The sequence below is a fragment of the Ovis canadensis genome, chromosome 23 (genome assembly GCF_042477335.2).
Source record: "Ovis canadensis isolate MfBH-ARS-UI-01 breed Bighorn chromosome 23, ARS-UI_OviCan_v2, whole genome shotgun sequence".
Lineage (NCBI taxonomy): Eukaryota > Metazoa > Chordata > Mammalia > Artiodactyla > Bovidae > Ovis > Ovis canadensis.
The window spans coordinates 13,508,785-13,514,704 of NC_091267.1; the positions used below are offsets into that span (position 1 = coordinate 13,508,785).

The 5,920-nt window shown below is 37.4% G+C and overlaps 1 pseudogene; it reads right to left on the minus strand.

The window, feature by feature from the left end:
• Positions 1-2,815: 2,815 nt before the first annotated feature.
• LOC138428084 (olfactory receptor 8U9-like) lies at positions 2,816-3,765 on the minus strand (annotated as a pseudogene).
• Positions 3,766-5,920: the final 2,155 nt, after the last annotated feature.

Here is a 5,920-nt window from a genome sequence, read left to right on the forward strand (position 1 = left end):
TCCAGAGAAGACATACAGACGGCTAACAAACACATGAAAAGACGCTCAACATCACTCATTATCAGAGAAATGCAAATCAAAACCACAATGAGATACCATTTCACACCAGTCAGAATGGCTGTGATCCAAAAGTCTACAAGCAATAAATGCTGGAGAGGGTGTGGAGAAAAGGGAACCCTCTTATACTGTTGGTGGGAATGCAAACTAGTACAGCCACTATGGAGAACAATGTGCAGATTCCTTAAAAAACTGGAAATAGAACTACCTTATGACCCAGCAATCCCACTTCTGGGCATACAAACCAAGGAAACCAGAATTGAAAGAGACACATGTACCCCAATGTTCATCGCAGCACTGTTTATAATAGCCAGGACATGAAAGCAACCTAGATGTCCATCAGCAGATGAATGGATAAGAAAGCCGTGGTACATATACACAATGGAGTATTTCTCAGCCATTAAAAACAATACATTTGAATCAGTTCTAATGAGGTGGATGAAACTGGAGCCAATTATACAGAGTGAAGTAAGCCAGAAAGAAAAATACCAATACAGTATACTAACACATACATATGAAATTTAGAAAGATGGTAATGATAACCCTGTATGTGAGACAGCAAAAGAGACATGGATATATAGAACAGACTTTTGGATTCTGTGGGAGAGGGCGAGGATGGGATTATTTGGGAGAATGGCATTGAAACATGTATAATATCATATAAGAAATCAGTCGCCAGTCCAGGTTTGATGCAAGATACAAGATGCTTGGGGCTGGTGCACTGGGATGGCCCAGGGGGATGGTATGGGGAGGGAGGTGGGAGGGGGTTTCGGGATTAAGAACACGTGTACACCCATGGCAGATTCATGTTGATGTATGGCAAAACCAATACAGTATTGTAAAGCAAAATAAAATAAAATAAATAATCAAAATAGTCTTTAGAAAATTACATTATACTTGATCAGACAGAACGTTGAGTGTTTATTGCTTGATAATTTTCTTAAAATTAAACACAAACAGAACCAGCAAATCCTATTAAAGCAGTCTTTAAAGAAAAAGTTTTAAAGAAAAAAGGGTAAAGAGATTAAGGGATGTCTCTTTATCTTAAACATATGTGTGAAAGATATTTAATCTAATTTTATGCAACACAAAAAGGTTTAATTTTTATAGACATGAATATGTTTAGTATATTTTTATTAAAGTAAATTGAATGTGGAATGAGTTGGACTGTAATTAATTTCCTGATATGTGAAATATTCTGTGAACAGCAAATATATTATCTGGAATATAAAATAAAATATTTTAGAGTAATATATACTTTTGTGTTAAAACTCAATTCAATCAGTAGTTGAAAGCAAATAACCTGCCGATAATTATGTTTTAATGTGTTACTTTATTCATATGATATTTTAAAGTACATAATATTCAGCACTTTTTATACCTAATGAGATATATAGAATTAGAAAAGAAATGAAATTGAAAACCTTGCATAACTCATTACCCCATCCTCCTGAAATCAGAAAAGTGACTCCATGTTCATTTTTGATGATGTAAAATAAAGTCATGACAACCTGATATAATGTTTTTCATAAATGGATTAGCTGCTAATTTATTACTGTGAGAACAACCTAAGTACTTAATTTAGTGTTACAAAGTGAGGATTACTTAATATCCACCTACTTGGCAATCACCACTATTTAAACTGTTAAGAATACAGTTCCTGTTTATTTCACAAATACACAGAGAGCAAATATAAGTACTTACAAATGGAATACTAATGCTAATACTACTTTTTCCCCATTGAGCACAAATTTTTTAATAACCATTCCTTTACAACTGCAACTCTATTAACCAGGGTTTTTTTCCCCCTAATTTAAAAAGAATAATGCTATGAGCACATGAAAAGAGATGGAGTCTTATTTTCTAGTGAGCTTTAGAGAAGGTCCTGGTACATTGCCCCCAACTCCCATTCATGTAGTTACTATAAAGTTGTTCTCGCTGATGTAATCAGGGCAGAATGACAAAGAATAGAAGATTGAGAAATTCTCTACATCTGATGACCCCTGCCTCTGATACATATTTAACCTACGCCAAAAGATAGAAGCATAAGTGAATTTTGTCTAAAATAGATATTCTGGAATAAACTACTAAAAATAGAATTCTTTTAATTTCAAAATTTGGCAAAACTCATTTTTGCATCCGTTTTTCAAGGAACACTCATTTATTTATTCATTAAATGTTTCTGAATGGCATCATGAAACCAAGCATTTTAAGTAGCAAAGTAGAAGCTTTGGAACAAGACAGGCTAGGGTCTTGTATTTATGAAACTTTGAGTTAAGGAAGGAAGTTTTTCTTTTCTTTCTTTATTTATTTTTATTACTTAAGTTCTACTAAGTGTCATGATGGAACATGTGTTACTATTACACAAGAAAGGCAAAAACAAACCTTTTAGCCCACTAACTCTCACTTTTGAGGGAGAAAGTTTATTAATCCCACTGTTAAAAAAAAAAAAAACTGGAATATTTGGACCACAAGTTGAATTGGTGTGGGAAGAAGGATTGCTCTGCCCATGATATCTCTCTGAAGCATGCACATGAACTGAGAAGAGATATAATATATCTTTTCTAAAAAAATAGCAAAGTGAACCTATTACTATTCTTCCTTAGTTTAGAGTGACAATGAAGATAAATAATTTCTGACCCCCACATTCATTTTAGGCATAAAGAAAAGTGATGGAAAATATCTAGAAGTTACATTGGTGAGATTAACAGACTCAGTCAAAGTACCTAAACATTAGCTATCAAAATCTTTAAATAAATCATTTTGGGTAAAAACGTAATTTAGTGACAATTGCTCTTTTCAGTGCAGTTTTCACATCCTTGTTTCTTAAACTGTAGATCAGTGGATTTAACACTGGGATGAAAACTGTGTGGAAGACAGAGGCCATTTTGTCTGTGTCCATAGAGTAACTGGAGCTGGATCTGACATACATGAGCAGAAGCGTGCCATAAAATATAGCCACAGTGGTTAACTGGGAGGCACATGTAGAGACGGCTTTGCATCTCCCTTTGGCTGTATTCATTCTAAGGATGGTTGTTATGATGTAGCTGTAGGAAACAAAGACAATGATGATACTGCAACCCAGAACACAGCTGCTATAAGGGAACATCATAATCTCATTGATGGTTGTATCTGAGGAAAAGAGAGCAAACAAGGGTGGGAGTTACAGAAAAAAATGATGATTGATGACATTGGAATTGCAGAATGACAACTGAATTGTGCAATAGGTAAAAACTGCTGGATAGATCAAAGCTTCTAAGTATGCAAAAACTATAAGCTGGGTACAGAATCTCCTGGACAACTGTATAAAGAAGTGGATTACAAATGGCTACATAATGATCATAAGCCATGATAGTCAACATGAGACATTCCATATCTGCAAAGGTCCCAAAACAATACATCTGAACAGCACACAGGTTAAATGAAATCTTCTTTAGCTCAGATAAGAAATCAGCCAGCATACTGGGATAGACAGTGGAGGAGCAGCGAGCATCACAGAAGCACAGATTGCTCAGGAAATGATACACGGGTGTGTGGAGTCTAGGGTCCACCTTGATCAGCAGGACTACGTTGGCAACCACAGTTGGCAACCACAGTTATGCCATAAACCAGCAGGAAGAGAATGAAGAGTGCCTGCTGCACATCCCATCTGCCAGAAAGTCCTAACAGTACAAACTCAGGAAACACAGTGCAGTTCTCAGCAGCCATCACTCACATCTGGGAATCCCTGGTTATGGAAGTGGAGGATAACATCATCTTACTATCTTAGTATTTTAGTTGCTGGCCCTTTCTGTATTTCAGTAATTAAGAAAAGACATAATGCTAGGACTATGTGAGGCAAACTGACTCCCTGAAAATTTATCTATTTTAGTGTATATCAACAATAATAATAATGATATCACTTACATTTGCATAGCACTGTACTATTTGTGGCGTTCTTTCATCTAAATTATTTCCACATCAGCCTTATTAGTGTGTATGCCAATTTTTGCTACTTTTACTTGTATTAAGAAATTGATGTCCTCAGAGTTGAGGGAGTAATTCTTGAATTAATTGGTCCAGATAACCCACATATTCTGACAAGATTGTTGCTCTTTTCAATATTGCAGAAATATTGTTTTATCCTGAAATAGAGATGCAGAGTTAATGAATGGTGTAAATAACGGATGTGTCCCTTTTGATATTTCTCATCATACACAATTATGGAACAGGCAGAGCTATCCCATTTTCCTGGATATAACACGCTCCTGTGTCCCCATAGGTCCCCCCCGCCCCCCCGTATCCAGTGTACATTCTTACTGTTGTTGTTTAGGTGCTAGGTCATGTCCGACTCTTTTGTGATCCCATGGACCAAGCTTCCCTGTCCATGGGATTTTCCAGGTAAAAGTACTGGAGTGGGTTGCCATTTCCTTCTCAGGGGATCTTCCCTATCCAGGCATTGAACCCCAGTCTCCTGCATTGGCAGGCGGATCCTTTACCACTGAACCTCCGAGGAAGTCCAGTATCCAGTAACAAGTATCAGTTAACCGGAGCAGGGAGGGAACTGAAGAAGGTGGAGGTGTCTGCATAAGTTATATACTGGACAGCGCTCCCCTAACACTGAGCTGTTGCTCCGGGGACATTATGAAGAATCTTTGGGACTTAACATAGGTTAGTAAGACAGGTGACACTGAGGCAAGAAAGGCAGCACGGTTTCCTGCATGAGTCATTCTGCCGTAATTAACTAGAATCTACATGATCTACTCACCAATAGATAAGATATGTAAGATGTTTGGTAAAATTGCTCCTATGTTCTCAGTCCCACATATGCAGAAAGATTCACATATTAATGATGCCTCTATCCCAATCCCCCAGAAACTGTAATATTGGTTTACTGTTTTCTTTTATGCCTATTCTTCTATATTTCTGAAATCTGCCTCTCTGTTTTAAAGGAGTTGATGTTTCTTGAATTCCCTGCTCCAGTCTTACATTCTACACAATAAATTATGTTATACAAATGTCGCAAATATTCTCCTTGTTCTTTTGGAATATTCAAAGAGTGGAGTTTCATGTGTTGGCACTGTTGATATATGAAAATTGGGATGTGGTCTGACTTTTATTATTTCTAAACAAGTATTATGGTGCATTTCCCAGATGGTTCAGAGGTAAAGAATCTTGGTTGGGAAATATCACTTGGAGAAGGAAATGGCAACCCACTCCAGTATTTTTGCCAGGAAAATTCCATGGACAGAGAAGCCTGGTGGGCTACAACCCATAGGGTGGCAAAGAGTTGGACATGACTCAGAGACTAAATAACAATAAAGAATTATAGCATTTGGATATCATAAATATTGTGTTATGGACTTGGATTTATACAATTGGTAGTTGTAATATGTTATCTCTACTGTTATTTTTAAAAGACAAGAGCAAATTTACCTGTACAATGATATTATTTGCAACAGTGAAAAATGGTTTACATATCAACCTTGATTCAGTTCAGTTCAGTCGCTCAGTCGTGTCTGACTCTTTGCGACCCCATGAACTGCAGCACGCCAGGCCTCGCTGTCCATCACCAACTCCCGGAGTCCACCCAAACCCATGTCCATCAAGTCGGTGATGCCATCCAACCAGCTCATCCTCAGTCGTCCCCTTCTCCTCCTGCCCTCAATCTTTCCCAGCATCAGGGTCTTTTCCAATGAGTCAGCTCTTCACATCAGGTGGCCAAACTATTGGAGTTTCAACTTCAACATCAGTCTTTCCAATAAACGCCCAGGACTGATCTTTAGGATGGACAGGTTGGATCTCCTTGCAGCCCAAGGGACTCTCAAGAGTCTTCTCCAATACCACAGTTCAAAAGCATCAATTCTTCAGTGCTCAGCTTTCT